The 11623-nt window shown below is 46.0% G+C and overlaps 1 pseudogene; it reads right to left on the bottom strand.

Annotated features, from left to right (window-relative positions):
• Window positions 1-9601: 9601 nt before the first annotated feature.
• LOC138254075 (alpha-galactosidase A pseudogene) lies at window positions 9602-11154 on the bottom strand (annotated as a pseudogene).
• Window positions 11155-11623: the final 469 nt, after the last annotated feature.

Genomic DNA, 11623 nt, shown 5'->3' with positions numbered 1-11623 from the left:
AAAGTTGGAATACTTTTTAAGAATCTAAAAACTAGTTCTAGAATCTAATTCAAACTTTTACCAAACTTTTAAACTCTAAATGAAATGCTAAACAGGATCTAACACAAGGCCCTAGCAGGTCTTTTAAGAATTTAGAAAACATTCAAATTGCAAAAAATCAAGTTCTAATGACAATTTTTGGAATTTGTCGTGTGATCAGGTATTGGCTGAGTGGTCCAGCAAATTCAAAGTCTTGTATCCCACCGCTGCCACCAATGTAGGAAGTTGGCTCTGTATGCACTATTTCAAAGTAAGGAATAGTATACACAGAGTCCAAGGGTTCCCCTTAGAGGTAAGATAGTGGCAAAAAGAGATAATATTAATGCTCTATTTTGTGGTAGTGTGGTCGAGCAGTAGGCTTATCAAAGGAGTAGTGTTAAGCATTTGTTGTACATACACACAGGCAATAAATGAGGAACACACACTCAGAGACAAATCCAGCCAATAGGTTTTGTTATAGAAAAATATCTTTTCTTAGTTTATTTTAAGAACCACAGGTTCAAATTTTACATGTAATATCTCATTTGAAAGGTATTGCAGGTAAGTACTTTAGGAACTTTGAATCATTTCATTAGCATGTATACTTTTCACATAAAACACAATAAGCTGTTTTAAAAGTGGACACAGTGCAATTTTCACAGTTCCTGGGGGAGGTAAAGTAATGTTAGTTTTCACAGGTAAGTAAGTCACTTACAGGTTTCAGTTTTTGGTCCAAGGTAGCCCACCGTTGGGGGTTCAGAGCAACCCCAAAGTTACCACACCAGCAGCTCAGGGCCGGTCAGGTGCAGAGGTCAAAGAGGTGCCCAAAACGCATAGGCTTCAATGGAGAGAAGGGGGTGCCCCGGTTCCGGTCTGCCAGCAGGTAAGTACCCGCGTCTTCGGAGGGCAGACCAGGGGGGTTTTGTAGGGCACTGGGGGGGACACAGGTCAGCACAAGAAGGACACCCTCAGCAGCGCGGGGGCGGCCAGGTGCAGTGTGCAAACACGCGTCGGGTTTGTAATGGTTTTCAATGAGAGATCAAGGGATCTCTTCAGCGTTGCAGGCAGGCAAGGGGGGGGCTCCTCGGGGTAGCCACCACCTGGGCAAGGGAGAGGGCCTCCTGGGGGTCACTCCTGCACAGGAGTTCCGTTTCTTTAGGTGCTGGGGGCTGCGGGTGCAGGGTCTTTTCCAGCCGTCGGGAAATGGAGTTCAGGCAGTCGCGGTCAGGGGGAGCCTCGGGATTCCCTCTGCAGGCGTCGCTGTGGGGGCTCAGGGGGGACAACTTTGGTTACTCACGGACTCGGAGTCGCCGGAGGGTCCTCCCTGAGGTGTTGGTTCTCCACCAGTCGAGTCAGAGTCGCCGGGTGCAGTGTTGCAAGTCTCACGCTTCTTGCGGGGAGTTGCAGGGGTCTTTAAATCTGCTCCTTTGAAACAAAGTTGCAGTCTTTTGGAGCAGGGCCGCTGTCCTCTGGAGTTTCTTGGTCTCTTGGAAGTAGGGCAGTCCTCTGAGGATTCAGAGGTCGCTGGTCCTGGAGAAAGCGTCGCTGGAGCAGGGTTCTTTAGAAGGCAGGAGACAGGCCGGTAGGACTGGGGCCAAAGCAGTTGGTGTCTTCTTTCTTCTTCTGCAGGGGTTTTCAGCTCAGCAGTCTTCTTCTTCGGTAAGTTGCAGGAATCTAAATTCTTAGGTTCAGGGGAGCCCTTAAATACTAAATTTAAGGGCGTGTTTAGGTCTGGGGGGTTAGTAGCCAATGGCTACTAGCCCTGAGGGTGGGTACACCCTCTTTGTGCCTCCTCCCAAGGGGAGGGGGTCACATCCCTAATCCTATTGGGGAATCCTCCATCTGCAAGATGGAGGATTTCTAAAAGTTAGAGTCACTTCAGCTCAGGACACCTTAGGGGCTGTCCTGACTGGCCAGTGACTCCTCCTTGTTTTTCTCATTATTTTCTCCGGCCTTGCCGCCAAAAGTGGGGGCCGTGGCCGGAGGGGGCGGGCAACTCCACTAGCTGGAGTGTCCTGCGGTGCTGGCACAAAGGGGTGAGCCTTTGAGGCTCACCGCCAGGTGTGACAGCTCCTGCCTGGGGGAGGTGTTAGCATCTCCACCCAGTGCAGGCTTTGTTACTGGCCTCAGAGTGACAAAGGCACTCTCCCCATGGGGCCAGCAACATGTCTTGGTTGTGGCAGGCTGCTGGAACTAGTCAGCCTACACAGATAGTCGGTTAAGGTTTCAGGGGGCACCTCTAAGGTGCCCTCTGGGGTGTATTTTACAATAAAATGTACACTGGCATCAGTGTGCATTTATTGTGCTGAGAAGTTTGATACCAAACTTCCCAGTTTTCAGTGTAGCCATTAGGGTGCTGTGGAGTTCGTGTAAAACAGACTCCCAGACCATATACTCTTATGGCTACCCTGCACTTACAATGTCTAAGGTATTGCTTAGACACTGTAGGGGCACAGTGCTCATGCACTGGTGCCCTCACCTATGGTATAGTGCACCCTGCCTTAGGGCTGTAAGGCCTGCTAGAGGGGTGGCTTATCTATACCTGCATAGGCAGTGAGAGGCTGGCATGGCACCCTGAGGGGAGTGCCATGTCGACTTACTCGTTTTGTTCTCACCAGCACACACAAGCTGGCAAGCAGGGTGTCTGTGCTGAGTGAGGGGTCTCCAGGGTGGCATAAGATATGCTGCAGCCCTTAGAGACCTTCCTTGGCATCAGGGCCCTTGATACCAGGGGTACCATTTACAAGGGACTTATCTGGATGCCAGGGTGTGCCAATTGTGGATACAAACGTACAGGTTAGGGAAAGAACACTGGTGCTGGGGCCTGGTTAGCAGGCCTCAGCACACTTTCAATTCAAAACATAGCATCAGCAAAAGCAAAAAGTCAGGGGGTAACCATGCCAAGGAGGCATTTCCTTACAGTCAGTAACAAAAAATACATTACCATGTGCACACCCTCTGGTAGCTTGACGCTCTGCAGACAGGCCTAACTTATAAGGCAATGTGTAAAGTACTTGTGCAACACACACACAATAACCTCAGGAGATGCACCACAGAAAAATACTTTACACAGATGCAGAAAAATAAAGCTTGTTTATATGGTTAATTTTAAGTTCAGTGTGATACAGATCCAGTACACAAATAGTGAAGTATAGGCTTTGCAGCCTCAAAGATAAGGCAAGGTTGATGACCAAAATATAGAGATCAATAAGGGGCGGTGCCAAGGACTTTTCTGCATGGGTATGCATTGTCCTGATTGACTCCAGTTCTTTTCTGGTTGCGCTCCTCTCCTCTCGGGGAGTGTGTTGTGACTAAGCTGGGCTGAGCCATCAGGTTGACTGAGAGTGGCAAAGGAAAGCCGGGCCGCTCCAGACAGTTCACAGTTGCAACCAGCAAAGGTTGACAAAGTCTCTTGTTTGGGTATAAATTGAAAGCGAGCAGCAAAGGAAAGCAGGGCCACTCCAGGCAGGTCATCGATTCGAGTGGCAAAGTTTGGCAAAAGCTGCTTGAGTTGAAATTGAAAGTAGTAAGTGTCAAAAGAAAGCGGAAGCTGCTCTAAGTCACTCGCGGTTTGGAGGATGAGTCTTGGGCTACTGGGCAGAGAGCAGCAGGCAGCAGGGCAGCACTGCAAAGCACAGCAGCAGTTCCTGAAAGCAGTCAATCCTGGCAGAGTGGCAATCCTGGCATACAACAGTCTCTACTCCACCAGTCAAGCAGTGTACTGATTTTAGGGGGCATGGGATACAGTTCTTATACTAGAAAGTGCCTTTGATGTGGGGGGAGGGGTGACTACAAAGAGTTCTTGTGAAGTGCTCAGGTCCCCCTTTCAGGTCAGCCTCGGCTCCAGACTATCAGTGGGAAGTAATTAGCCCCTTTATATGAGCTCTCAACTCTATCCTTGAGGTGTAAGTGTGAGCCCTTCCCAACCTCCTCCCCAGGAAGAGCCATCAATATGCAAATGCAGCTGAGTATCCTGGGTTGTGTCGCCTAGCCAAGCCAGACGTGTATTGGAGATAGATTGTGGGCACACAGGGTAGTGAGTGCTGAGAAATGCCTACTTTCTAAAAGTGGCATTTCTAAAATATTAATAATAAATTTGACTTAACCAATAAAGAGGATTTATTATCACCATTCCAATGGTGCTAAACATGAAGCAGCTACTTCTCTAAGATGAGGAATTACAGCTTAAAGGTATTATAGAGAATTCCCAGTGCTGGTTTATGAAGGAGGCAGGCCTCACAGTAATGAAAAACGACTTTAGTAAGTTTTTCATTACAAGGAAATGAAAACTTAAATCCTGCCTTTTGCTTACGTGGTACCCTGCCCTATAGGCTACCTAGGGCTTACTTTGGGGGTGACATATGTAAGAAGAAGGGAGTTCTTGGCTTGGCAAGAGGTTTTTAAATCCCAGTCATGGTGGCAGTTAGACTGCACACACAGGCCCTGCAGTGGCAGACCTGAGACATGTTTACAGGGTTACGTAAGTGGGTGGCACAATCCGTGCTGTAGGCCCATTGGGGGCATGTAATTTACAGGCCCTGGATATATGGTATACCACTTTACAAGGGACTTATAGGTAAATTAAATATGCCAAGTGTGGATACAACAATGTTGCCATGTTTGAGGGAAGAAGCACATGCACTTTAGCACTGTTCAGAAGTGGTAAAGTGCTCAGAGTCCTAAGGCGAACAAAAAGATACAGCAACAAAACAGGAGGTAAAGGCAAGATATCTGGGGTAAGACCACCCTAAGGATGCCAGATCTAACAACCCTGATTTTTTTTCAATAACTGTGAGTGCCTGGCACAGGTGGTGGCGTGGCTCGCAGACAAATGGGGCCAATATTTGGGGCCCATACTTACGGAGATATCCAAACCAACCACCAGGCTGCCAACCCTAGAAGGGCTACCCCCTGTGCTGACATTAAAAGAAACATCTTGAAAAGACTGGGAGTAGATAGCTACTCATAAGCCCCATAGAGCCTTTCATTATCGTACAAGAGATATGACAGATAGATGGCTTAGTCCACAAACCTCTAATAACGATGAAATAATGCAAAACATACTTAGAACAATATCTGATTTCACAACATCCTCCAATACAGAAGTGGGTTAGGCAACACAGTAATGTAACCTTGGAATCTGCTGTGGAGATCGCCACTGCCCTTAGCCGGGCTCAAGAATCCCAAAGAGAAGGAGGAGACAGTGGATGGAAGGGTAAGAGTGTAACTCCTGTGAGACCTAATTGGCTGTTGGGCCCTCGGAAACTAGAGACTGTTTCCCTACCACCCAAACGCAGCCCAAGACCCTCACAACCACAGTGTTTTAATTGTGGATGTATGGGACGCATCGCTCGCTGCCCACAAAAATAGGAACCCATGGACATTGGGCTATCCAGATCAACTTATTACACATTTTCAGGGGTAAAGCCATCCTATCATTGTTTAAGGAAAGTAAATGGGAGTCCAGTCCCAGCCCTTTTGGACACAGGATGTTGCCAGAGGGCGATTATACCATAAATCATTCCAGGAGCCCCCGGACCCAACAGGGGAGGTGAACATTCAATGTGTTCATGGTGACAAAAAGAAGCATCCTGTTGCAGAGGTTTAATTACAACATGAACGAGATACTGTAGTACCTTTAGAGTAGGGATGATTCACAGCTTCTGGAACCTCTTATTGTGGGGAATGATTATCCTGACTTAGATACCTTTGTGCAAGAGACCTGGAAAGAGGGAGATGGGTGGTGGAAAAATGCTCCCGTCTCACAAATCGATGATCGTGAGTGACCGGACCCTAAGGAACAGAAAAGCAGATGACAGAGGAGAGCAGAAAAACAGATAGTGGCTAAAATGTTACCCATCTATTCAGAAGAATACATTTGGGAATCCAGTAGAAACTTCTGAGTGTCCCAAAGAGAAGATCCCCATTTCAGAGAGACAAGGAATGTGGCTAAGGAAGCAGAAGATCCACAAGTAGTAAGTCCCTATTTTTTTAGATGACAGGGACTGCTATTTAGAAAAGGGGGAAATACGCAACCTGTGTAATTACTTGTTTCCACCCCATTTAGGGACAAGGTCCTAATCTTGGCCCATAGTCATCTGAAAGGTGGACATTTTGGACCTGAAAAAACCCGAGAAGACAGTTCTAGAGTGGTTTTATTGGCCTGGTATCTATAGCTATATAAGGAAATATTTTAAGGAATGTTCAATCTGTCAAAAGAATAGTCAAACACCCCCTAGAAGGCCCCCTTAATTCCTCTGCCCCTAACAGATGAACCCTTTTCCTGGGTGTGGATGGATATTATTGGGCCCTTGATACCCTCTAGGAGCGGGCGTCACTATGTACTGGTAATAGTGGATTTTACCACCTGTTATCTTGAGGCTGTTCCCTTGTAGTGCCCTACTACCTATCTTATTGCCAAGGCCATGAGTGAGCTGTTTTCAAGGGTGGGTTTGCCCGTGAAATAGTGGCAGGTCAAGGGACCACTTTTGCCTCCAAGGCAATATACCAGATATATGAACAATTAGGGTGAAAAAAACCTGCAACGCTGCCTACCATACTCAGACAGATGGATTAGAGGGGTACTATTATGGCACTCTCAAAACTACATTTTAAAAAACTATTGAATTTGGGAGCACGAAAGTTGGAACAAACGCTACCCCTGGCTTTATTTGCGGTCAGATGTCAGGAACCGAGTAGTACAAGGTTCTCGCCATCCAAATTATTGTTTGGAGAGAAGGCACATACTCTACTAGATATGGCCCAGGAACACTGGGAACAAGAGAGGGGTGACTCCAAGCCCTTATTAGAATAAGTAACTAACTTGAAGTCCCATTTAAATCAAATTCGGGAAATAGCACAAGGAAATATGGAACAAGCCCTAAAGTCACAGAAAGAGCAGTATGACAACCATACTAAACTAAGGGAATTCACTGCAGGCAATCTAGAATTATTGCTGTTACCTTCCTCTGACAATAAAATGTTATGCCAGTGGTAGGGGCTCTTTACGGTAACAGAGTAAGTTACCTCAGTTACCTACAGGGTCAAAGTAAATAAAGAAAAGAAAGAATCACAAATATATCATATGAACACTCTGAAAGAATGGGAAGGTCCACAGCCTGTCCTCTTTGGGACCACCCCCATGAACCCTGATCAGATACTCACCTGTATTGGTCCTGAGTTGGGACAGGAACAACAACAAGAGCTGGTCTCTCAATTGAGACCACTCCACACTGGCTTTTCCGCTACTCCAAGGAGAACCCATATGATTCATCACTCAATTAATACCGAACCAGGGGAGGAAGTACAGTTAAAGCCTGTGACAGGGTCAGAAAAAATGGAGGCGGAAAACGTTGTACTGTTTTCTGATTTTTATTTCCTTAGGTATAGGTATAATACAGTCTTTGTGTTCTTGACAGTGTTTTTAATTTTGTCCTTTCTTGTTTCTCCTTGTTTCTTCTCCTTTCTTCTTTCTATTCACTCGCTTTCTCGTCCCCTTCTTCACTTTATTCTGTCTGTTTTTCCAGGTGGGGGCTGCCTGGGCCACGGTCTTCCCAGAGCGTGGCCGGACTGCTCGCCTCTGCTCTCCTCCCAGTCGCCCGTCTCCGGCTGGCTTTCTTGGTTGCTTGTAGGTTGTCCATAACGTCGTCTGTCCTCCAGCTGCACTCCGCTGATGCTCGGAGTCCCTATGTGTTGTCCTTCTTCCTTTGGGTTCTGTCGACTCATCTGCCTCTCCTCCACGACTCCGCCGTCCCCCTCTGATGAACCAGCCTCCTTCCTCTCTGTGCACTCGGGTTTTAAAACCCTTCTCACTCCCACGTTGCGATCAGGCAGATTGACTCCAGCTGCATTCAGTGCCTCCGGGTAGGTTACGGCGGACACAACTGTGCCCCCGGGGTACTTCAGGTCCGCGTCCGGAGAACCCAGACCCTTACATCCACACCCCCTAGACAGTGGTTGTTGGAGCCACTGGTCGGAGGGATACCTAGAGAGAAAATCCACATTGGAAAGAAGGGAGCCCCGGGAATGTTGCACCTGGAAGGAAAAAGATTGTAGGGATAAGAACCATTGGAGAACCCGTGCATTGGTGTCTTTATGCCGCGCCAAGCAAGTCAGGGGTGCATGATCCGTGAGCAAAGTAAAGGGGCGCCCGCTAAGTAATACCTCAGGGATTCAATAGCCCATTTGATAGTGAGACATTCCTTCTCAATGGTGGGATAGTGTCTTTCACGTGGTAATAGTTTTCTGCTTAGATATACAATGGGATGGTAGAGTCCCTCCTCTTCTTTTTGTGACAAAACTGCTTCTTTTCCTTGATCTGAAGCATCAGTCTGAACCTGAAAGGGTTTCCGAAAATCAGGACAACGTAATACTGGTTCGGTTGTCAAAAGGTGTTTAAGGGGTAGAAAACGTTCTTTCTCGATATCAGAGAGGTGGGTGATCTGATTAGGCCTGTTCTTTTGGAGTAAGGCAGTAAGAGGGACCGCAATACTGGAAAAGTGAGGGATGAACCGTCTATAATACCCCACCATCCCTAGAAATGCTCTAACATCCTTTTTGCGTCGTGGAAAAGGGAGTTGTGTGATAGCATATATTTTTTCCATTTGTAGCTTCAGTATACCATGTCCAATCACATATCCTAAGTAGTTAATAGTCTCCTGTCCCAGTTTACATTTTTCTTTATTGAAATCATTTGCATTAAAGATCCATCTAATACACACGCTTTGCCAATTGTCGCTAGTTACATTTCAAGCATACCTTCTATGAAAGTGATGGCAGAAAAATATGGGTCAATTTGAGTGTTATTATAGCAGCACTTTATGACATCTTATGTCCCTTTTTAATAAATCTTCTGAAAATATTTACATAAACTGTAAGAAAAGGGGCTACAACACAACTTACTCAGTTTTACCAATTACTTCTTTAACAAGTTAGGTGTTAGTGCATTTTCAATACGGCTGCCCATTAACAATGGCAAACGTTTCTCAGAGTATGATAGAGTCCATTCCATCTATTAAATTCAAGAAGCATGAAGTAGAACATTTTAAAATCACCTAATACAAAGACTGTTTTCAAACATCTTATTTTTCGTCTATTTTAAAACATCAACCATTTATTGAAGCATTTTGAACGTTTTGATCTTTCAGCAAGGGGAGACTTGCTCTGTAAGTAAAAGATGATTCATTGGAGGATGCCCCATAACCTCTGGACCACACAATGTGTTGATAACAAACAATAGAAGTCGTTTTAAGGATTAAAAGCTGCTTTTCTGCTGGGTCGAGCTGAAACAGTTCTTAGTAAACAAGGTGCCTCGACACCACGTTACTGTATTCCTTTATGTGTTAGTGTTCCTACCACAAACAGGAGGTACTTTTGAAAGTTGTAGTCTTGCTACACCTTGTGACTGCTGAAAGTGCAGGGGAGCAGTAGGAACACTAGCTCTAGACAATAACTCCAACCAGAATTGCTTAAGCTGGAGGAACTTTCTAATCAATGCAGCTGCTACCCAAACATGAGTTCAGAGTTGCACATATACCCACAGCTTCAGGTCCTGGCAACATAAGAAAAATATGGTCTCTAGCGCTCATAATATATCATTTTGTTGCTTGTCCTCATGCACAAAAGTAAGCTTTGGGTAAAGCTCTCTATGCACAGTTACCTTCAGCAACACAGTACTTGTTGGTTTTACTTTGATTTCTAAGGCATGGTTTGATCGCTGCCATCCAAAGTCCCATCTGTAAGGCAGGATCTGGGTAATGCTGCATCCTTTAACACATGCAGTCCAATCACCAATGAAATATAATGGAAGCTTGAAAATTATGGTGCCAACAATTTCAAGTCTGTTGAAAACAGCAACGGCAAATGATGCATTTGCTAAAGGCCAGTTCAAAATTGTCCACCTTAAAAAATTGCTGTCCTTGAACACCCATTGGATCCTGGTTGATGGCGATTACATCTCTGTTCTGCAGCAGTTCCTTAGACTAGGGTCTATCATCCTGAGGTCATTCGACATGAGTAGTGGTGCTGCCATGATGGCCCAAAGTGCCATATGGGTTATCTGCTGATCCCCGCTCAAACCAAAGTTTCCAGTCACCAGCATATCAGGTTCATTCCAGCCTCCTGGTCCAGCTGCCTCTACAATTACATCCTGGTGTCCTGCTGACCAGTCCACAATGCTCTTGACACTCTCCCAGGAGTCATAGATATCATTATTGTTTCTCCAGTGATTACAATACTTTCGGATATCTGTGTAATTGGGTGTCTGACGTGAAAATGCACACAGAGGCCACTCGCATGACTATACAATGCTTCTGCCAATCTTATTCAGTGCAATCGATATGTTTCTCCCCACTCAGCAAATATTTTGGCATCCTGTTCATAGTGACCAAAGCTACCAGGAAATCCAGCACACGTTTGATTTCCGACATCTTGATAAATCCCTAGCTTCAGTCCTTTAGAATGAACATAATCAGCTACTTTACGGATCCTGCTAGGGAAGTGGGTTGGATGCGGCTGGAGACGGGCCTTGAGATCTTGAGAACTATCTAGCCAGCAGTCATTAATGCAGACAAACTCATAGCCATTTGCTGGCCTCTTAACAGACCCGATAATAAAGGGTCCAGGGATTCTCCTGATGAGCCATTTTGTATGTCTGAAATGCAAATGGTAGCTCTCTTGGTCAAGACCCACTCGCTCTAGAATTTCTTTCTTTATCTCTGGATAGGGGGTTAGACCCCCTGGGTTTACAGCCTGGTAGGCAGTTTGCAGATTTCCTGTAAATAGTGGTGCAATGTATTGTCCCCATCTCTTGGTCGGCCAATTGGTAGAACTAGCGACCCGCTCAAAGTTTGTAATAAAGGAGTCTGGGTCCTCATGTTCTTGATATTTTTGTAGCACGCTACTAGGAACATTGGGGTGTACCCTGGTCATGGCTATTGTCTCCGTTAGTTTTCCAATGGCCATTTCATGGATCAACTGATTGTTAGCGATGATAGTCACCTGGCTTTTTAAGGCTGTGTGTAGTGCCTCACGCTCTTCCTTTACCTCCTTTAACTGTTCGTCCCAAACTAGCTGTAGATGTCTTTGTCCTTCAGCTAGTTGGGCAATCATATCCGCCAAGGTCGGTTTCTCCTCCATCGCCTGTCCGGGAGGTGGTCGTTACAACATCCCACTTCTGACACCACTGTGACAGGGTCAGAGAAATGGAGGCAGAAAACATTGTACTGTTTTCTGATTTTTATTTCCTTAGGTATAGGTATAATACAGTCTTTGTGTTCTTGACAGTGTTTTTAATTTTTGTCCTTTCTTGTTTCTCCTTCTTTCTTCTACTTCTTTCTTCTTTCTATTCGCTCGCTTTCTCGTCCCCTTCTTCACTTTATTCTGTCTATTTTTCCAGGTGGGGGCTGACTAGGCCACGCTCTTTCCAGAGCGTGGCCAGACTGCTCGTCTCTGCTCTCCTCCCAGCCGCCCGTCTCCGGCTGGCTGGCTGGGTTGCTTGTAGGTTCTCCGTAACCTCGTCCGTCCTCCAGCTGGGTTCCGCTGATGCTCGGCATCCTCCTGTTTCGTCCTTCTTCTTCCAGTGTTGGGTTCTGTCGACTCATCTGCC

Source organism: Pleurodeles waltl, chromosome 1_2, assembly GCF_031143425.1.
Source record: "Pleurodeles waltl isolate 20211129_DDA chromosome 1_2, aPleWal1.hap1.20221129, whole genome shotgun sequence".
NCBI lineage: Eukaryota > Metazoa > Chordata > Amphibia > Caudata > Salamandridae > Pleurodeles > Pleurodeles waltl.
Note: the sequence above shows the minus strand (reverse complement) of the source record. Positions and strands in the feature narration are given on the sequence as shown.